The sequence below is a fragment of the Triticum dicoccoides genome, chromosome 6A, assembly GCF_002162155.2.
Source record: "Triticum dicoccoides isolate Atlit2015 ecotype Zavitan chromosome 6A, WEW_v2.0, whole genome shotgun sequence".
NCBI lineage: Eukaryota > Viridiplantae > Streptophyta > Magnoliopsida > Poales > Poaceae > Triticum > Triticum dicoccoides.
The window spans coordinates 588,792,761-588,816,005 of NC_041390.1; positions in this window are offsets into that span (position 1 = coordinate 588,792,761).

Sequence of the window (23,245 nt, forward strand, 5' to 3'; positions counted from 1 at the left end):
ATCACATGGCGATGTGAACTAGATTATTGACTCTAGTGCAAGTGGGAGACTGAAGGAAATATGCCCTAGAGGCAATAATAAAGTTATTATTTATTTCCTTATTTCATGATAAATGTTTATTATTCATGCTAGAATTGTATTAACCGGAAACATAATACATGTGTGAATACATAGACAAACAAAGTGTCACTAGTATGCCTCTACTTGACTAGCACGTTAATCAAAGATGGTTATGTTTCCTAACCATGAACAATGAGTTGTTATTTGATTAGCGGGATCACATCATTAAGAGAATGATCTGATTGACATGACCCATTCCATTAGCTTAGCACCCGATCGTTTAGTATGTTGCTATTGCTTTCTTCATGACTTATACATGTTCCTATAACTATGAGATTATGCAACTCCCGTTTACCGGAGGAACACTTTGGGTACTACCAAACGTTACAACGTAACTGGGTGATTATAAAGGAGTACTACAGGTGTCTCCAAAGGTACATGTTGGGTTGGCGTATTTCGAGATTAGGTTTTGTCACTCCGATTGTCGGAGAGGTATCTCTGGGCCCTCTCGGTAATGCACATCACATAAGCCTTGCAAGCATTGCAACTAATGAGTTAGTTGCGAGATGATGTATTACAGAATGAGTAAAGAGACTTGCCGGTAACGAGATTGAACTAGGTATTGGATACCGACGATCGAATCTCGGGCAAGTAACATACCGATGACAAAGGGAACAACGTATGTTGTTATGCGGTCTGACCGATAAAGATCTTCGTAGAATATGTAGGAGCCAATATGGGCATCCAGGTCCCGCTATTGGTTATTGACCGGAGACGTGTCTCGGTCATGTCTACATTGTTCTCGAACCCGTAGGGTCCGCACGCTTAAGGTTACGATGACAGTTATATTATGAGTTTATGCATTTTGATGTACCGAAGGTTGTTTGGAGTCCCGGATGTGATCACGGACATGACGAGGAGTCTCTAAATGGTCGAGACATAAAGATTGATATATTGGAAGCCTATGTTTGGATATCGGAAGTGCTCCGGGTGAAATCGGGATTTTACCGGAGTACCGGGAGGTTACCGAAACCCCCCGGGAGCTATATGGGCCTTAGTGGGCTTTAGTGGAAAGGAGAAAGGGGCAGCCCAAGGTGGCTGTGCACCTCCCCCCTTCCCCTAGTCCTATTAGGACTAGGAGAGGTGGCCGGCCCCCTCTCTCTCTTTCCCCCCTCCGCGAATCCTATTCCAACTAGGATTGGGGGGGGGGGGAATCCTACTCCCAGAGGGAGTAGGACTCTCCTGGCGCGCCTCCTATGGCCGGCCAGCCTCCCCCCTCTAGTCCTTTATATACTGAGGCAAAGGCACCCCAGAAACACACAAGTTGATCCACGTGATCTATTCCTTAGCCGTGTGCGGTGCCCCCAGCCACCATAATCCTCGATAAGACTGTAGCGGAGTTTAGGCGAAGCCCTGCTGCTGTAGTGCATCAAGATCGTCACCACACCGTCGTGCTGACGGAACTCTTCCCCGACACTTTGCTGGATCGGAGTTCGGGGATCGTCATCGAGCTGAACGTGTGCTCGAACTCGGAGGTGCCGTAGTTTCGGTGCTTGATCGGTTGGATCGTGAAGACGTACGACTACTTCCTCTACGTTGCGTCAACGCTTCCGCAGTCAGTCTGCATGGGTATGTAGACAACACGCTCCCCTCTCGTTGCTATGCATCACATGATCTTGCGTGTGCGTAGGAATTTTTTTGAAATTACTACATAACCCTACAGAGAGAGATACACAGTTCTACTTCTTTGAAGACCAACATACAAGTGATCGTCCCAGAAAGTGACATGTGCCTGATGTAGACTTGCGATCAACTTTGTCACCAGCATAATCAGCATCCGAGAATCCAACCAGATCAAACTCTGAGCCCTTTGGATACCATAATCCTAGGGTTGGGGTGTGAGCCAAATATCGAAGAATTCGCTTCACAGCTAAGTGATGCGACTCCTTTGGTGCCGCTTGAAATCGAGCACACATGCAAACACTAAGCATAATATCTGGCCTAGATGCACATAGATAAAGTAAAAAACCAATCATGGAGCGGTATACCTTTTGATCGAACTCTTTACCATTGTCGTCGGGACCCAAATGATGTTTGGCTGGCATTAGTGTTGTGAAGCCTTTGCAGTCTTGCATACCGAACTTCTTCAGGCAATCTTTGAGATACTTCTCTTGAGATATGAAGATGCCATTGCGTTGTTGTCGTATTTGAAGACCGAGGAAGAACTTCAGGTCTCCCATCATGGACATCTGATATTGCTCTTGCATCATATATCCAAACTCTTCACTGTACTTCTGATTGGTGCAGCCGAAGATAATGTCATCCACATATATTTGGCACACAAACAGTTCACCATCATATGTCTTCATGAAGAGAGTGGGGTCTAGGGAACCATGTATGAAGCCTTTGCTCTTCAGGAAGTATTTGAGTGTGTCATACCAGGCCCGAGGGGCTTGTTTGAGGCCATACAGTGCCTTGTTGAGCTTGTATACCATGTCAGGATGTTTTGGATCTTCAAAGCCAGGCGGTTGTGCAACATACACTTCTTCTTCAACCTTGCCATTGAGAAAAGCACTCTTCACATCCATTTGATATAGAAGTATGTTGTGATGATTTGCATAGGCCAGCAGTATGCGTATGGCTTCAAGTCTAGCCACAGGAGCAAATGTTTCATCGAAGTCAATGCCTTCCACTTGAGCATATCCTTGAGCAACAAGACGAGCTTTGTTTCTGACAACTTGACCATGCTCATCTTGCTTGTTGCGGTATATCCATTTGGTGCCTATTATATTGTGCTTCCGTGGATCAGGACGCTTAACTAGTTCCCATACATTATTCAGCTCAAACTGTTGAAGCTCTTCTTGCATAGCTTGAATCCATTCAGGTTCCATGAAGGCTTCTTCAACTTTCTTGGGTTCTGTTATTGAGATGAATGCGAAGTGCCCACAGAAATTTGCTAGCTGAGTTGCCCTTGAACGAGTGAGTGGACCGGGTGCATTGATGCTATCAATTATTCTTTCAATCTGCACTTCATTGGCAACGCGAGGATGTACAGGGCGAAGACTTTGCTCTTGCTGATCATTGTCGTTGTTAGAAGGAATGTCTTCAGGCTGAGCATTGTCTTCATGTTGATCAGGTGCTGAGATGATAAGTTCTTCTTCAGGATGAGCTTCAGAAGGTATAATTACTCCAGTTCCCATTAGCTTGATTGATTCACTGGATGGAACTTCATCTAGCACATTTGGCAGTTGCTCTCTTTGTGAACCATTGGTCTCATCAAACAACACATCCACTGTTTCAACCACTTTGTAATGAAAGAGATTGAAGACTTTGTAGGAGTGTGAATCCTTTCCATATCCAAGCATAAAACCCTCATGTGCTTTTGGTGCAAACTTTGAGGTGTGATGTGGGTCCTTGATCCAGCACCTTGCGCCAAATATTCTGAAGTAACTGACATTTGGCTTATTTCTAGTAAGGAGCTCATAATATGTCTTGTTCAGAAGCTTGTGAAGATAAACACGATTGATTGTATGGCATGCAGTATCAATGGCTTCAGGCCAGAATTTTCTTGGGGTCTTGTATTCATCTAGCATCATTCTGGCCATCTCAATGAGTGTTCTGTTCTTGCGTTTGACGACGCCATTCTGCTGTGGCGTGTACGGGGCTGAGAATTCATGTGTGATGCCCAAGGTATCAAGATATGTATCAAGGCCAGTGTTCTTGAATTCAGTGCCATTGTCACTTCTGATGTGTTTTATCTTGGCGCCATAATTGTTCATAGCTCGATTGGCGAAGCGTCTGAAGACATCCTGCACTTCAGTCTTGTAAAGGATTATGTGCACCCAAGTGTATCTAGAGTAATCATCAACAATAACGAAGCCATAGAGGCATGCCATAGTAGTAAGAGTTGAGTAATGAGTGGGACCGAAAAGATCCATGTGAAGCAGTTCGAAGGGTCGAGTAGTGGTCATGATTGTCTTTGAAGGATGTTTGGCCCTCGTCATCTTCCCTGCTTCACAGGCACCGCATAAGTGGTCTTTCTTGAACTTGATGCCCTCGATGCCTATGACATGCTTCTTCTTCGCAAGGGTGTGGAGGTTCCTCATGCCAGCATGCCCAAGCCTCCGATGCCAGAGCCAGCATTCTGAAGCTTTTGCTAGAAGACATACGGCAAGCTGTGGTCCTGCTGAGGAATCTACTACGTACAGATCATCTTTTCGATACCCTTCAAACACTAGAGACTTGTCAGATTCCATTAGTACAAGGCAACGATATTTTCCAAATATTACGATCATGTTCAAATCGCAAAGCATTGAGACAGACATTAAGTTGAAGCCAAGGGATTCAACAAACATGACTTTGTCCATGTGTTGATCCCTTGAGATTGCAACTCTACCTAGACCCAATACCTTACTTTTACCAGTGTCGGCAAATGTGATGTGGCTCTTGTCGGATGGACGTAAGGTTGAGTCCATAAGAAGACTTCTTTTGCCAGTCATGTGATTTGTACACCCACTATCAATAATCCATTCTGAAGATGCCGGTGTCGTACCCTACAGTGCAGTAGGGGGATAGGCTTCACCAAGAGCATTGTGAAGCAAAAACATTTGACGAACCAATGGGTTATGAAAGCTTAGATCCAGATTAGGACTAATAGGGAGAGTAGCAAGAGATTCAGGAACAAAGTACATAGTAAGACCATTCGGGCATTTGATCTTGCGCCCTACAAGATGTTTAAGGTCCCCAGCAATGGCGTCAGACGATTTTGGTTTTCTGCTGGAGACCTTTCCCTGCAAAAGAGAGTTAAGCTTTCTTAGCCACCCACATCTTCAAGGGTGGCTGAGAAGCAATAAGTCTAAGTGCATCATCTGAGAATTTTGGCTTTGGAGCCCTAGCAAAAAAGTCTTGCAGGCGGATAATAGTACTCATAAGAATAAGCAGAATAGTTCTTGGTCTTATGAACATGGCGGTTTGATGAACCGCTCTCATATTCATATGCCTGAGTATGGTTTCCCTGCAAAACATTTGTGTTAGTGCGACTCAGGTGAGTCCTCTGTCTGTATGAAGCCTTTGGACCGTATGAAGCCTTTGGTCTGAGGTTTGTCTTCTTCACGTGAGGTGTCATGATGACATTCACAGGAAGATTCTCCAGACACCTTTTCGGAACCCAGATCTTCTTCATAGGCGGTCCATTCCTGCAGTTAGTACCAATGTACCTGGCAAACACTTCACCATTCTGATTCTTAAACAGTATATAGTTTGCATCAAAGGATTCATCAATGATAATGGGTTAGCACAGGTGAAGCCAGATAGATTGGATGGGTCTGCTGAAGGTTCCCTTGCAGCAACCCACATGGTTTTGGGGTACTGCTCAGGTTTCCAGTAAGAGCCATCAACATTCATTTTTCTTACGAACCCAACACCCTCTTTCCTCGGGTTTCGGTTCAGAATCTGCTTTTTGAGGACATCACATAGTGTCTGATGCCCTTTAAGACTTTTGTACATCCCTGTTTCAAGCAATGTCTTCAACCTAGCATTCTCATCAGCAATAGCAGTGGTATCCTCAGCAGAGGGGTTAGTTACCACATCAACAATTGAAGATATTACAACAGTAGTAGCAGTAGAACATTCAGCAACAGAAGTAGCATTATCACGCTCAATGCATTTAAAACATGGTGGTTCAAATCCTTCCTGAGTGGGACTGATCTGTTTGGAGTGAAGTGACTCGTTTTCCTTTTGAAGATCTTCATGAACCGCTCTCAATTTCTCAAGATCTTGCTTCCTTTGAAGATAATCATAGGAAAGCTTTTCATGAGTTGTTGAGAGAGTTTCATGACGACTTTCAAGTTCCTGATACTTAACGTGAAGATTTTTTATGTCTTCAATTAAGGATTCAGATCGAGTCATTTCAGCACCTAACAGATCATCGCTTCTGTTTAACAGTTTTTGAATATGTTCCATAGCTTTCTGCTATTCAGTTGCAATTTTAGCAAGTGTTTTGTAGCTAGGTTTTGAATCACAATCAGAGTCATCGTCACTAGATGTTTGATAGTGAGTAGTGCGTGTGTTTACCTTGGCACCGCGTGCCATGAAGCAGTAGGTAGAAGCGGAGTAGTCCTTGTCAATTGCATCGGTGTCAGTGACGAGGTCATTGTCTTCAGTATTGAAGATGGACTTGGCAACGTATGCTGTAGCCAGACTTGCGACGCCTGAATCGGACTCCTCCTCAGACTCCACCCCGCCTCCTCAGAAGCGGACTCCTCCTCTGAGTCCATTTCCTTGCCAACAAACGCACGTGCCTTTCCAGATGAGCTCTTCTTGTGTGATGAAGACTTTGAGGAAGACTTGGACGAAGACTTTGAGTATTTCTTCTTCTTCTTGTCATCAGAGTCATATTCCTTGCTCTTCTTCTTCTTTTTGTTCTCATTGCCCCACTGTGGACACTCAGAGATGAAGTGGCCAGGTTACTTGCACTTGTGACATGTTTTCTTCTTGTAGTCGTGAGCAGAAGCTTCATCATTCCTTGAGCTTGATCGGGAAGACTTTTTAAAGCCTTTCTTCTTGGTGAATTTTTGGAACTTCTTCACAAGCATAGCAAGTTCTCTTCCAATGTCTTCAGGATCATCAGAACTACTGTCAGATTCTTCTTCAGATGAGGAGACAGCTTTTTCCTTCAAGGCACGAGTTTGCCCATAGTTTGGACCGTAGATATCTCTTTTCTCAGAAAGCTGAAACTCATGTGTGTTGAGCCTCTCAAGTATGTCAGATGGATCGAGTGTCTTGAAATCAGGGCGTTCTTGAATCATCAGGGCTAGGATGTCAAACGAACTGTCAAGTGATCTCAGTAGTGTCTTGACGACTTCATGTTTGGTGATCTCAGTAGCGCCGAGGGCTTGAAACTCATTTGTGATGTCAGTGAGTCGGTCAAAAGTGTGCTGGACATTCTCATTGTCATTTCGCTTGAAGCGGTTGAAGAGGTTGCGAAGGACACTAATTCTCTGATCTCTCTGGGTTGAGATGCCTTCATTGACCTTGGAGAGCCAGTCCCAGACCAGCTTAGATGTCTTCAAAGCACTCACACGGCCATACTGTCCTTTGGTCAGGTGACCACAGATGATATTCTTGGCAGTAGAGTCCAGTTGAACAAATTTCTTGACGTCAGCAGCAGTGACACCTTCTCCAGCCTTGGGAACACCGTTTTCGACGACATACCATAGGTCGACATCAATGGCTTCAAGATGCATGCGCATCTTATTCTTCCAGTAGGGATATTCAGTTCCATCGAAGACGGGGCACACAACGGAGACTTTAATTATCCCTGCAGTCGACATAGCTAAAACTCCAGGTGGTTAAACCGAATCACACAGAACAAGGGAGCACCTTGCTCTGATACCAATTGAAAGTGCATTATATCGACTAGAGGGGGGGGGGGTGAATAGGCGATTTTTATGAAAGTCTTTAAAACGTGGAAGTTATGAAGACAAACGATAGAAATAAACCTATTACCATGCAGCGGAAGGTAGACTACACTAGGCAAGCCATAGTCAAGTATTCAATGAAGTGAAAGCACAATGACTTAATAGCAGCAATGTAGTAAGGATCAAGTAGGAAGATATTATGAAGCCATACAGAACATGCAGTCACTCAGTGAAGACAAAAGATAGTGCAAACATACAATGACTTCACAAGGAGCAACAGTAAGTAAAGGGAAGGGAAGATGAAACCAGTGACTTGTTGAAGACAATGATTTGTTGGACCAGTTCCAGTTGCTGTGACAATTGTACGTCTAGTTGGGGCGGCTAGGTATTTAAACCTTAGGACACACAGTCCCGGACACCCAGTCCTGAACACGTAGCTCAGGACACCCAGTCCTCACTGTATTCCCCTTGAGCTAAGGTCACACAGACCTCCCCCAATCACTCTGGTAAGTCTTCAAGGTAGACTCCCAAACCTTCACAGACTTCGTTCACCGGCAATCCACAATGTCTCTTGGATGCTCAGAACGCGAAGCCTAACCGGCTGGAGGATGCACAGTCCTGAAGTGTAATAAGTCTTCAGATCACACAGACAAGAAGGCTTAAGTGATGCCCAATTCTCTCTGGCTCTGTGTGGTTAGGGCTTTATCCTCGCAAGGAATTCTCTCTCAAAAGCTTCGAGGTGGGTTGCTCTCAAACGATAAAAGCCGTACTCTCAATCTGAGCAGCCAACCGTTTATGGTTGTGGGGGGCGGGCTATTTATAGCCACTTGGCAACCCAACCTGATTTGTCCGAAATGACCCTGGGTCACTAAGGAACGGACACGTGTTCCAACGGTCAGATTTCAAACTCACACGACAACTTTACTTGGGCTACAAGCAAAGCTAACTTGTCCGACTCTGGACAAGATTCGCTCTCATAGTCTTCACTCGAAGACATAGGTTTTGTTTAGGCATCACTTCAGTCATTCTGACTGGTTCTCTTGGACCCCACTTAACAGTACGGTGGTTCCTATGACTCAACACAAAAGAAAAAGAACTACGAAAGATCTAAGTCTTCAAGCTCCATAGGCTTCATGTGGTGTCTTCTCTTGTCATAGTCTTCAATGTGAATATCTTCATATACCACCTTTGACTTCAATGTCTTCATACATTTTTAGGGGTCATCTCTGGTAGGAAAACCGAATCAATGAGGGACTTCTACCTGCATTATCCTGCAATTCTCACAAACACATTAGTCCCTCAACTAGGTTTGTCGTCAATACTCCAAAACCAACTAGGGGTGGCACTAGATGCACTTACAGCTAGGCGTAAATCATATTCCACGGTGAAGATGGAGAGATCACTCTGAGAGTGGGGTCCTTCCTGCCCTAACAATATTCATATCTTGTAGGTCAAGTCAGAATGCACTGAGGTTCTTCGATATGTTTCGGTCGTGAAACTTCTATATATCCTTTTGTGGCATTTGCGATCTTTATCTTAGCCATGCAACAACTTTTGAGATTGATGATGCCATCTATTTGAACTTGCGTCTTGTATTTTGACAACTTGTCAGGCACAGTAGTGCATGTAGGATGAGCCACTACCGGAATCGCGCCCTATGCCGACGGCCAGGGCCGTCGGCATAGCCCTGACTGGCCGTCGGGACAGGCCTATGCCGACGGTCCCCGTCAGCATAGGGCCGTCAGCATAATATCCGTCGACGTAGCCAGGAAGGCCGTCGGCATAGGTCCTATCCCGACGGTGTCCGTACAACTATGCCGACGGCCCTGGCCGTCGGCAACGTTATCGCCCAAAGGCGGCCGCCGTCAAGTGCTGACCAATGCCTGCTCACCACGTGGCACGTCTATGCCGACGGCCTAGCCGTCAGCTTAGTTTCCAACTGAACTGACGACTAGGCCGTCGGCATAGACGTGCCACGTGGCGAGCAGGCGTCACCCCTCACTACTAGGGAAAAGGCTAGCAGCAGCGCGGGTTTTAGGCCTATCAGCAGCACGGGTACCCGCACTACCAATAAGGCGCTACAGCTAACTCTTAGTAGTAGCGCTGCCTGTATCCGCGCTACCACTATTGACTATAGCAGCAGCGCTTTTCAGGAACGCGCTGCTATTACTTAGCTGTAGCGATTTCCCGGTCCAGCGCTACTATTATATCTTTCACCATTTCCCCATTCCGGCTTCGATAAACTGCAATTTCCAGATACTAGGTACTACTAGATATCAATTTCATAAAGCATTATAGGTACTAGGTAGTACTCCCTCGGTTCGAAATTACTCGTCGTGGTTTTAGTTCAAATTTGAACTCAAACCACGACGAGTAATTTGGAACCGAGGGAGTACTAGATAACAATTTCATATATACTCAACATGCATCCTCAAGTAGTACAAGGTGACATCGACGACAATCATCATATTTAGTTCTAGATGATATCGACGACGATCATCATATGTAGTTCTACATGATATCGACGACGATCATCATATGTAGTTCTAGATGATATAGCCACATACACATATGTAGTTCTAGATGATATCGACGACGATCATCATCCTCAAGCCTGGGCGGTGGGTGTTCCTAATAGTAATTAGGATGGCCTGTCCAGCACGAAGATTCTTGCCAACGAGGAATCTCTTCCACCCAACCGAGTTCAAGTGTGTGCGACCATCTGTGCCCATGCGGTAAGTACATGTGGTGACGGAGCCCCTTGCGGTAAGGCGTAGTCCAACTGAGCCTTCTTCATCAGGCTCGATACCACAACTCACAGATAGGTTCTTTGGCAATCTCCGAATAAGAAAAACATATCAATTAATAAATAGCCTAAGCATGTGATCAGACTCTACACTAAAGTATATCATCGACTAGATTTGTAAGTATAACAATACAGCATGTATATATCATCAAATTACTACATGCAGTACGTATAACATACCATTTCATGCGGATCGACCATGGTACTTGTCAGGCGGGTCACGAATGGCACCCCGACAAAGTCATCACGTGGCGGAATTATGTCCCATAGGTTGCACACCTCCTCCTTGCTCAGCCTCATTCTTTGAGCTATGATGGCTTTATGAAGTGGGTTCTCATCATCTTCATTGAGTGGGTCCTCATTATCTTCATCATCTTCGTCATCTTCATCATCTTCCACCAGGTTGATATAAATGACAACCAGCTTGGGTCTTTCTGCTCTGAAGGAGAATCTGATCAACTCACCACCAGTAAGAAGCATGCGAGCGAGGAAACGGGCCCATCCATCTCCTCCAATCTGCGACATATTGCGTCCTTTCTCGACCTCCATAGTGTATGGCCCCCAGGAGCCTCAAATGTCATAGTGTCTCCTGTCAGCTTGTTGAATTTCAACCTCACATTGCATGGGACGATCTGTGTAAGAAAAGCAAAATGACACAATGCAGTAATGCCAACACTAAAAATAAAATAGTTGTTACATTTCATCTAATTTCTTACCGTCGCATGACAAAAACTCGGATGGAAGTAGATGCCGAACAGCTTGCCAGTTGCAAGGCTGATGGCGCACCTTGACTTGCACAGTCGACATAGTGGTGCTGATAGTGGCGCCATTTTACTAAATCAACTAAATCAAAATGTTCTAAATCAACTAGCCTACTAAATCAACTAAATCAACTAGCCTACTAAATAAACTAAATCAAAATGTTCTAAATCAACTAAATCAACTAGCCTACTAAATCAACTGAATCATATCAACTAAATCGACTAAATCAACTAGCATACTAAATCAACTAGCATACTAAATCCACTAGCATACTAAATCAACTAAATCAAAATGTTACATATGAAAGCCTACTAAATCAAAATGTATCAGGGAGGAGGGACAAGGAGGGGCGACTCGAGGAGGGAGAAGATAGTAGGATGGAGGAGGAAGGCGGAGCGAGGAGGGGCCGGCCGGCGGCGAGTGGAGGGAGGACGGATCGAGGAGGAAGGCGGAGCAAGGAGGGGGCGGCCAGCGGCGAGTGGAGGGAGGACGGAGGAGGAGGCCGGTACTGAGTCCAGCGAGGAGGATGAGGCAACAATGGCGCAGATCGGGGGAGGGGCGACGGGGGAGGGGCGACGGGGGAGGACCAGCGGTGCGGGGGGTGAGGAGGAGACCGTGAGTGTGTGTGAGTGTGATTTGTGGATGAGGCTAGTGAGATCTGTAGTTAATTTAGCAGTAGCGATTATTGCCTGAATGCGCTGCTGCTACGTTACGTAGCAGTAGCGCTGTCTATTTTAATGCGCTGCTGCTATAACTGGCCTCGCGGTGGCGTCGTGGGAATTTTAGCAGTAGCGCCGCTTGGAGTGCGCGCGCTACTGATAAACTTGTTTCAGCAGCGAGTTTCCACAGCCCGCGCTACTGCTACTTAGCAGCAGCGCCTGATTTTATAGCGCGCTGCTGGTAAGATTCTGTGTATAGACTTTTCCCACGTGTCAGCCACTGGGAGCTCACGCCAGCTCTATGCCGACGGCCTAGCCGTCGGCATAGTTTCTGTCTGTTTTTTTCTTTTTTCTGTTTTGTTTCAGCTCAATTCATTTGAATATATACAACATCACACAACAAATATATGCATCACATAACAGCTGGCCCAGCAGCATCACACAACAAATTCATCATCACACATCATCAGAAGCATCACAAAGCATAAACATATAAGTATCATCACCACCAAGCATATAATAATCTCACAAACAACAATAAGAAACATCACAAGCATATAAGTATCATCACCACCAAGATCGCCACAATGTGACCCAAAGGCTTAAGCGCCAGGACGTCGAGCACCGCGGAGGTCGTCCCCGCCAAGACCGTCGAAGCCCAGGTCGTCACTGCTAGCGGCAGCGCTACCGCCAAGACCGCCTCCACCTCTGCCTCCGCCTCTGTGGATCGGAGTGGTCGGGGTCCGTGACTCGAGAGTGCTGCGAAGACCACCGCCAACGCTTGATCCACCAGTTCCCTGGATGTTGAAAAGACATATTAACGGGATATATGACTGTGTTGAAAGGCATGATATGCTTTGAGTGAATAGATTAGGGATGAACTAACCGGCGAGGGGCCAGCGTTTTGTGCCACAAACTCCTCAAAGGTAAGCAACCTTGGTTGTGGTGGAGGAGATGCTGCCGGTTGGAATTGAGGAACCCTGCCGGCCGCCATTTCCTGAAGAGCATACTGCATCTGGCGATTGTTCTACTCATGGTATGCGTGGAGGGCCGCGTGCCACGCCATGGTCTCCGGGCGTGTGTATTCCATGTAGGCCTACAGTATGACATGATGGAACTCTTAAAACTACTAAATGCGGAAAATAAAGTGAGCAATGAAGATAAGAGGGAAAATACTTACAGATTGCCGCTCCTGAAAGAGGGACTGTGACTGTGCACTGATCATGGGTGTGCTAGTGCGCTGGCTCGGGCTCAGGTCTATCCGACAGAGCTGTGTGTAGGAGATAGTAGGAGTGATCACAACATCGAGAACCGCCTCCCGACCGTGCTCCTTGGGCCCCATGGCCACCACCACCCTCTCGTCCAGATCTGCCGCAATGGGGTCAGGTGTGTCAGGATGTAACCTCAGATACCCATCAGAATAGGCCTTCTTCCTCTGTGCGGTCTTCTTGCCGTAGTACTTGGGCTCGCCAGGCTTGGAGTCCTTCCGCGTATGGGCGATCTCCCACGCCTGCATGTGTGAGAGCGGCCGCTTCAGTTTCTTCTCCTGCACCACCAAACAGAGGTTAGTCATACATAAGAAAGTAAGGGTAAATAGAAGAAGAAGAATGTTTAATGGGGTTAGTCATACATTAAGTGCCTTGTGGAGAAAGTGGTTTCGGTTTCCCTGAGCATGTACTCCCTCATTCCCTCGGTTAGCCTTGTATTTGATTCTCGTAGCCGCCCAGGCTCCAGCCTCATCACACCAAAGATCCACCAATGCTGCCCAGGACTCGTCTTTTCCATAACACCAATTTGGACACACCTACATAATTAAAGCATAATGGCATGTGAACACGAAACGGTGAAATGTACCACAAGGTAATGAAAGCATAATGAAAATCTTTTATACTTACCGCCAAGTACTCGTGCCTCTCCAAGGTAATGCCCATCCTCCGCACTTCTTCCTTGGTCATCTTCACACCAAGAGAGTCGTGATAGTATGTCGAGATGGCCACTGATACGTCTCCAACGTATCTATATTTTTTGATTGTTCCATGCTATTATATTATCAACCTTGGATGTTTTATATGCATTTATATGCTATTTTATATGATTTTTGGGACTAACCTATTAACCTAGAGCCCAGTGCCAGTTTCTGTTTTTTTCCTTGTTTTAGAGTATCGCAGAAAAGGAAAATCAAACGGAGTCTAGTTGACCTGAAACTTCACGAACTTATTTTTGGACCAGAAGAAGCCCACGGAGTATCGGAGTTGGACCAGGAGAGTCCCGGGCTGCCCATGAGGGTGGGGGGCGCGCCCACCCCCCTGGGCGCGCCCCCCTGCCTCGTGGACAGCCCAGAGGTCCACCGATGTACTTCTTCCTCCCATATATACCCATATACCCTAAAAACTTCAGGGAGCACAATAGATCGGGAGTTCCGCCGCCAGAAGCCTCTGTAGCCACCGAAAACCAATCTAGACCTGTTCCGGCACCCTGCCGGAGGGGGAATCCCTCTCCGGTGGCCATCTTCATCATCCCGACGCTCTCCATGATGAGGAGGGAGTAGTTTTCCCTCGGGGCTGAGGGTATGTACCAGTAGCTATGTGTTTGATCTCTCTCTCTCTCTCTCTCTCGTGTTCTTGAGGTGGTACGATCTTGATGTATCGCGAGCTTTGCTATTATAGTTGGATCTTATGATGTTTCTCCCCCTCTAATCTCTTGTAATGGATTGAGTTTTCCCTTTGAAGTTATCTAATCGGATTGAGTCTTTAAGGATTTGAGAACACTTTATGTATGTCTTGCGTGGGATAGCCGTGGTGACAATGGGGTATTCTATTGATCCACTTGATGTATGTTTTGGTGATCAACTTGCGGGTTCCGCCCATGAACCTATGCATAGGGGTTGGCACACGTTTTCGTCTTGACTCTCCGGTAGAATCTTTGGGGCACTCTTTGAAGTACTTTGTGTTGGTTGAATAGATGAATCTGAGATTGTGTGATGCATACCGTATAATCATACCCACAGATACTTGAGGTGACATTGGAGTATCTAGGTGACATTAGGGTTTTGGTTGATTTGTGTCTTAAGGTGTTATTCTAGTACGAACTCTATGATAGATTGAATGGAAAGAATAGCTTCATGTTATTTTACTACAGACTCTTGAATAGATCGATCAGAAAGGATAACTTTGAGGTGGTTTCGTACCCTACCATAATATCTTCGTTTGTTCTCCGCTATTAGTAAATTTGGAGTGACTCTTTGTTGCATGTTGAGGGATAGTTATGTGATCCAATTATGTTATTATTGTTGAGAGAACTTGCACTAGTGAAAGTATGAACCGTAGGCCTTGTTTCCTAACATTGCAATACCGTTTGTGCCCACTTTTATCATTAGTTACCTTGTTGTTTTTATATTTTCAGATTACAAAAACCTTTATCTACCATCCATATACCACTTGTATCACCATCTCTTTGCCGAACTAGTGCACCTATACAATTTACTATTGTATTGGGTGTGTTGGGGACATAAGAGACTCTTTGTTATTTGGTTGTAGGGTTGCTTGAGAGAGACCATCTTCATCCTACGCCTCCTACGGATTGATAAACCTTAGGTCATCTACTTGAGGGAAATTTGCTACTGTCCTACAAACCTCTGCACTTGGAGGCCCAACAACATCTACAAGAAGAAGGTTGTGTAGTAGACATCAAGCTCTTTTCTGGCACCGTTGCCGGGGAGGTTAGCGCTTGAAGGTATATCTTTAGATCTTGCAATCGAATCTTTTTGTTTCTTGTTTTATCACTAGTTTAGTTTATAAAAGAAAACTACACAAAAAATGGAATTGAGTTTGCCTCATATGCTTCATCTTTTTAATATCTTTCGTGAGTATGATGGAAAGGAAAATTGTGCCAAAGTGTTAGAAGAAGAATGCATTAAAATGTTTTGCACTAAATCTTTGAATGATGAGCATGATTTCAATGTTGTTAGTATGCATTCCTTGAATATCCATGATGCTACTGATATGCAAAGCCACAAGCTTGGGGAAGCTATGTTTGATGAAGATGATATTTTTCCCCCAAGTTTTGATGAGCAAATTTATTATGATGAAATCATGCCTCCTATTTATGATGATTATATTGATGAAAGTGGATTTGGAGAGGTCATGACTTTATTTTGTGATGAATCCACTATTTCGGAAGAGGTTCCAATTGATTATGAGAACAAAGTTGCTATCTATGATGATTATTGTGATGACTTGTATGCTATAAAGAATAATGATATCCATGAAACTTGTCATCATGATTTTAGTTTTCAATTGGATTATGCCTCACATGATAGTTATTTTGTTGAGTTTGCTCCCACTATTATTCATGAGAAGAATTTTGTTTATGTGGAGAGTAGTAAATTTTCTATGCTTGTAGATCATGAAAAGAATGCTTTAGGTGCTGGTTATATTCTTGAATTCATTCATTATGCTACTGAAAATTATTATGAGGGAGGAATATATGCTTGTAGGAATTGAAATAATATCAAGTTTCCTCTCTATGTGTTGAAAATCTTGAAGTTATGCTTGTTTTGCCTTCCTATGCTAGTTGATTATTGTTCCCACAAGTTGTTTGCTCACAAAATCCCTATGCATAGGAAGTGTGTTAGGCTTAAATGTGCTATTCATATTCTTCATGATGCTCTCTTTATGTTTCAATTCTTATCTTTTATGTGAGCATCATTGAAATCATCATGGCTAGCTAGGGGCGTTAAACGATAGCGCTTGTTGGGAGGCAACCCAATTTTATTTTTATTCCTTGCCTTTTGCTCCTGCTTAGTAATAAATAATTTATCTAGCCTCTGTTATGATTGATTTTTTATGTTTTAATTAGTGTTTGTGCCAAGTAGAACCGTTGGGAAGACTTGGGGAAAGTCTTGTTGATCTTGCTGTAAAAAACAGAAACTTTAGCGCTCACGAGAATTACTGCCATTTTTTATTGGAGAGTTCTATTTAGTTAATTATTTTTGCATATGATTAATAGATAAATTAGTAAAGTCCAGCAATTTATTTTATAATTTTTTAGGTTCCAGAAGTTTGCGTTAGTTACAGATTACTACAGACTGTTCTGTTTTTGACAGATTCTGTTTTTCGTGTGTTGTTTGCTTATTTTGATGAATCTATGGCTAGTAAAATAGTTTATAAACCATAGAGAAGTTGGAATACAGTAGGTTTAACAACAATATAAATCAATAATAAGTTCATTACAGTACCTTTAAGTGGTGTTTTGTTTTCTTTCGCTAACGGAGCTTATGAGTTTTCTGTTAAGTTTTGTGTTGTGAAGTTTTCAAGTTTTGGGTAAAGATTCGATGGACTATGGAATAAGGAGTGGCAAGAGCCTAAGCTTGGGGATTCCCAAGGCACCCCAAGGTAATATTCAAGGACAACCAAGAGCCTAATCTTGGGGATTCCCCGGAAGGCATCCCCTCTTTCGTCTTCGTTCATCGGTAACTTTACTTGGAGCTATATTTTTATTCACCACATGATATGTGTTTTGCTTGGAGTATCATTTTATTTTCTTTTGTTTTGCTTGCTGTTTGAATAAAATACCAAGATCTGAAATTCTTAAATGTTATAGAGTCTTCATATAGTTGCATAATTATTCGACTACTCATTGATCTTCACTTATATCTTTCGGAGTAGTTTGTTGTTGCTCTAGTGCTTCACTTATATCTTTTTAGAGCAACGGTGTTGGTTTTATTTTATAGAAATAGATGAACTCTCATGCTTCACTTATATTATTTTGAGAGTCCTTAACAGCATGGTAATTTGCTTTGGTTATGAATTAAGTCCTAATATGATGGGCATCCAAGAGGGATATAATAAAAACTTTCATATAAAGTGCATTGAATACTATGAGAAGTTTGATACTTGATGATTGTTTTGAGATATGAGGATGGTAATATTAGAGTCATGCTTGTGAGTAGTTGTGAATTTGAGAGATACTTGTGTTAAAGTTTGTGATTCCCGTAGCATGCACGTATGGTGAACCGTTATGTGATGAAGTCGGAGCATGATTTATTTATTGATTGTCTTCCTTATGAGTGGCGGTCGGGGACGGGCGACGGTCTTTTCCTACCAATCTATCCCCCTAGGAGCATGCGCGTAGTACTTTGATTTGATAACTAATAGATTTTTGCAATAAGTATGTGAGTTCTTTATGAATAATGTTGAGTCCATGGATTATACGCACTCTCACCCTTCCATCATTGCTAGCCTCTCTAGTACTGCGCAACTTTCGCCGGTACCATAAAACTACCATATACCTTCCTCAAAATAGCCACCATACCTACCTATTATGGCATTTCCATAGCCATTCCGAGATATATTGCCATGCAACTTTCCACCGTTCCATTTATTATGACACGCTTCATCATTGTCATATTGCTTTGCATGATCATGTAGTTGACATCGTATTTGTGGCAAAGCCACCGTTCATAATTCTTTCATACATGTCACTCATGAGTCATTGCACATCCCGGTACACCGCCGAAGGCATTCATATAGATTCATACCTTGTCCTAAGTATCGAGTTGTAATTCTTGAGTTGTAAGAAAATAAAAGTGTGATGATCATCATTATTAGAGCATTGTCCCAGTGAGGAAAGGATGATGTAGACTATGATTCCCCCACAAGTCGGGATGAGACTCCGGACGAAAAAAAGAGGCCAAAGAAGCCCAAATAGAAAAAAGAGGCCATAAAAAAAGAGAAGGCCCAAATAAAAAAAATAAAAAAAATGAGAGAAAAAGAGAGAAGGGGCAATGCTACTATCCTTTTACCACACTTGTGCTTCAAAGTAGCACCATGATCTTCATGATAGAGTGTCTCCTATGTTGTCACTTTCATATACTAGTGGGAATCTTTCATTATAGAACTTGGCTTGTATATTCCAATGATGGGCTTCCTCAAAATGCCCTAGGTCTTCGTGAGCAAGCAAGTTGGATGCACACCCACTAGATTCTTTTGTTGAGCTTTCATACATTTATAGCTCTAGTGCATCCGTTGCATGGCAATCCCTACTCACTCACATTGATATCTATTGATGGGCATCTCCATAGCCCGTTGATACGCCTAGTTGATGTGAGACTATCTTCTCCTTTTTGTCTTCTCCACAACCACCATTCTATTCCACCTATAGTGCTATGTCCATGGCTCACGCTCATGTATTGCGTGAAGATTGAAAAAGTTTGAGAACATCAAAAGTATGAAACAATTGCTTGGCTTGTCATCGGGGTTGTGCATGATTTAAATATTTTGTGTGGTGAAGGTAGAGCATAGCCAGACTATATGATTTTGTCGAGATAGCTTTCTTTGGCCATGTTATTTTGAGAAGACATGATTACTTGGTTAGTATGCTTGAAGTATTATTATTTTTATGTCAATATTAAACTTTTGTCTTGAATCTTATGGATCTGAATATTCTTGCCACAATAAAGAGAACTACATGGATAAACAAGTTAGGTAGCATTCCACATCAAAAATTCTGTATTTATCATTTACCTACTCGAGGATGAGCAGGAATTAAGCTTGGGGATGCTGATACGTCTCCAACGTATCTATAATTTTTGATTGTTCCATGCTATTATATTATCAACCTTGGATGTTTTATATGCATTTATATGCTATTTTATATGATTTTTGGGACTAACCTATTAACCTAGAGCCCAATGCCAGTTTATGTTTTTTCCTTGTTTTAGAGTATCGCAGAAAAGGAAAATCAAACGGAGTCCAATTGACGTGAAACTTCACGGAACTTATTTTTGGACCAGAAGAAGCCCACAGAGTATCGGAGTTGGACCAGGAGAGTCCCGGGCTGCCCACGAGGGTGGGGGCGCGCCCACCCCCCTGGGCGCGCCCCCCTGCCTCGTGGATAGCCCGGAGGTCCACCCGACGTACTTCTTCCTCCCATATATACCCATATACCCTAAAAACTTCGGGGAGCACAATAGATCGGGAGTTCCACCGCCAGAAGCCTCCGTAGCCACCAAAAACCAATCTAGACCCGTTCCGGCACCCTGCTGGAGGGGGAATCCCTCTCTGGTGGCCATCTTCATCATCCCGGCGCTCTCCATGACAAGGAGGGAGTAGTTCTCCCTCGGGGCTGAGGGTGTGTACCAGTAGCTATGTGTTTGATCTCTCTCTCTCTCTCTCTCTCTCTCTCGTGATCTTGAGGTGGTACAATCTTGATGTATCGTGAGCTTTGCTATTATAGTTGGATCTTATGATGTTTCTCCCCCTCTACTCTCTTGTAATGGATTGAGTTTTCCCTTTGAAGTTATCTTATCGGATTGAGTCTTTAAGGATTTGAGAACACTTGATGTATGTCTTGCGTGGGATACCCGTGGTGATAATGGGGTATTCTATTGATCCACTTGATGTATGTTTTGGTGATCAACTTGCGGGTTCCGCCCATGAACCTATGCATAGGGGTTGGCACATGTTTTCATCTTGACTCTTTGGTAGAATATTTGGGGCACTCTTTGAATTAATTTGTGTTGGTTGAATAGATGAATCTGAGATTGTGTGATGCATATCGTATAATCATACCCACAGATACTTGAGGTGACATTGGAGTATCTAGGTGACATTAGGGTTTTGGTTGATTTGTGTCTTAAGGTGTTATTCTAGTACGAACTCTATGATAGATTGAACGGAAAGAATAGCTTCATGTTATTTTACTACGGACTCTTGAATAGATCAATCAGAAAGGATAACTTTGAGGTGGTTTCGTACCCTACCATAATATCTTCGTTTGTTTTCCGCTATTAGTAAATTTGGAGTGACTCTTTGTTGCATGTTGAGGGATAGTTATGTGATCCAATTATGTTATTATTGTTGAGAGAACTTGCACTAGTGAAAGTATGAACCGTAGGCCTTGTTTCCTAACATTGCAATACCATTTGTGCCCACTTTTATCATTAGTTACCTTGCTGTTTTTATATTTTCAGATTACAAAAACCTTTATCTACCATCCATATACCACTTGTATCACCATCTCTTTGCCAAACTAGTGCACCTATACAATTTACTATTGTATTGGGTGTGTTGGGGACACAAGAGACTCTTTGTTATTTGGTTGTAGGGTTGCTTGAGAGAGACCATCTTCACCCTACGCCTCCTACGGATTGATAAACCTTAGGTCATCCACTTGACGGAAATTTGCTACTGTCCTACAAACATCTGCACTTGGAAGCCCAACAACGTCTACAAGAAGAAGGTCGTGTAGTATACATCAGCCGCACCTCGTACTGCATCTGGCGGGCCTTCTTCTTGCATTGGTGCAGCACGATCTGGTCCACTCTGGCCTTGTGCTCCGGAAGAACTCGATATAATTTCTACAATCATGCATGAAACTAGAATGGAAGATACATGAGTTAAATCATTCATGAAACTAGAATGGACTTGTGTTTCTGAAGAGAACTCACCCAGAAAGTAGTGATCACGACCTTGGCATGGGTCTCATGGTCCGCGTGGAGGGCCGCTTCCCAGTGGTCCCAGCTCGTGGCCAAAACCCGATGGTCCGGGTGCCTGACTAGATCCGGACAGTACAACCCTGGCTAGTATAACTTCAGCAAGACGGTGATGAGGCCGTTGGGAATACGGACCCCTTTAGAATATATCTAGTTGCTGCAAAAGAATGAACTATTAGCATGTGACAAGCAAAATAAATAACAACCGGAATGACCATGTGACAAGCAAAATAATGAAGTTATTATAAAGTGGCACTTACTCTTTCCTCGTGGGCTCAATGAGCCACTTCTGCTCCTCAGTAGCAGGAACCTGCTTTGGTAGCTTTGCGTTACCACTCAGCCACCCCTTGTTGTCAACCCCCTTCCCGCCACCACCATCATCCCCGCCACCACCCTCCTCCTCGCCTGCCTCCCCCTCCCCAACCTCCTCCTCGCCTGCCTCCTCCTCCACCTCCTCCTCGGCCCGATCCGAACCTCCTCCTCGTCCTCCTCCTCCTCGCCAGAGGGTACCTCACTAGAGGAGTGCCTCGAAGACAACACCCCTAAGTCGGTGAGGGTGCGCTCTTTCTGTCCGTGACCCCCTGTAGTGGCTCTCCCCCCACCACCTCGCACTCTCCTCCCACTCTTCTCATGGCATGTTATAAGATTTTGAGGCCCTAGCCCTCCCACCTTGTGTGTTGAATAGATGGAGCCTGGGTTGATACTTGGGATCTTCTATATTGTATCGAGGCACCTTGTTATGCAGATGGGGAACGTGGCCTGATTAATATGATGTCCTGAGGTCTGACACCTCTTCTAGGATAGCTACCTCAGCTATGGAAGCTTCAATCGTAGCTTTGTTTCCACATTTCCGTCGGAGATGCTTGTTCTGTCTCTCAGGGCCGTACTGCCAGCGATTCTGCACAGGCCCCCCCAACAAAACCTCATCCACGAGGTGCAGAATGAGATGTGTCATCGAAGTAAAGAAGCCTGGCAGAAAGATCTTCTCTAGCTTGACTATCAACTCCGGTGCCTTCTTATGCAATTTTTCAATCACCTCTTTACTTACTTCTTTAGCACAGAGCATGCAGAAGAAATGGCTTAGCTCGGCAAGCACTCGCCAGACATGCTCGGGGACATAGCCTCGAACCATCATCAGCATTATCCGCTCAATCCATACATGGTAGTCATGTGTAACACCCTGGATGTAATTTACCTTATATGTATCCCAACTCTTGCCGTTTCCGGCACTAAGTTATTTTATTTTCCTCGGGTTCGGGTTTTTGTCTCCGTGTGTTGTTGCCTTTGTCATGCATCTCATATCATGTCATCATGTGCATTGCATTTGCATACGTGTTCGCCTCATGCATCTGAGCATTTTCCCCGTTGTCCGTTTTGCATTCCGGCGCTCCTATCTCCTCCGGTGGTCCTTTCTACCTCTTTTCGTGTGTGGAGGTTAAACGTTTCCGGATTGGACCGAGACTTGCCAAGCGGCCTTCGTTTACTACCGGTAGACCGCCTGTCAAGTTTCGTGCCATTTGGACTTCGTTTGATACTCTAACGGTTAACCGAGGGACCGAGAATGCCTCGTTTGTGTTGCAGCCCAACACCCTTCCAATTTGGCCCAAAACCCACCAAAAACCCTTCTATCGTCTAGAGCGTTCGATCACGATCGCGTGGCCGAAAACCGCACTCCATTTGGAGCTCCCTAGCTCCCTCTACCTCTATTTAAAGAGCCCCCATTCGAAATCACGGACGAAACCCTAAAAAATCCCCTCCTCGCGCCGCCGGACGAGATCCGGACGGCCGGACACGTCCGCTCCGCCCGTCCGCTGCCACATGTCCTCCTCCCACTGGCTGACGCCCGTGCCCACATCGCCGCGATCCGCGCCGGCCCTTGAGGCCCGCCGCGGGCCCTCCTTGGCCCATCCGCCGCGCCGCCCGTGCCGCGAGAGGCAGCCGCCGCGCCGCCCCATCTCCTCCATCGCTGGCCTGCCATCGCTCGACGCCGCCGTGGTCGCCATCGCCGGCCACCGCCGCCTCACCCGGCCACCGCTCCGCCCGCGCC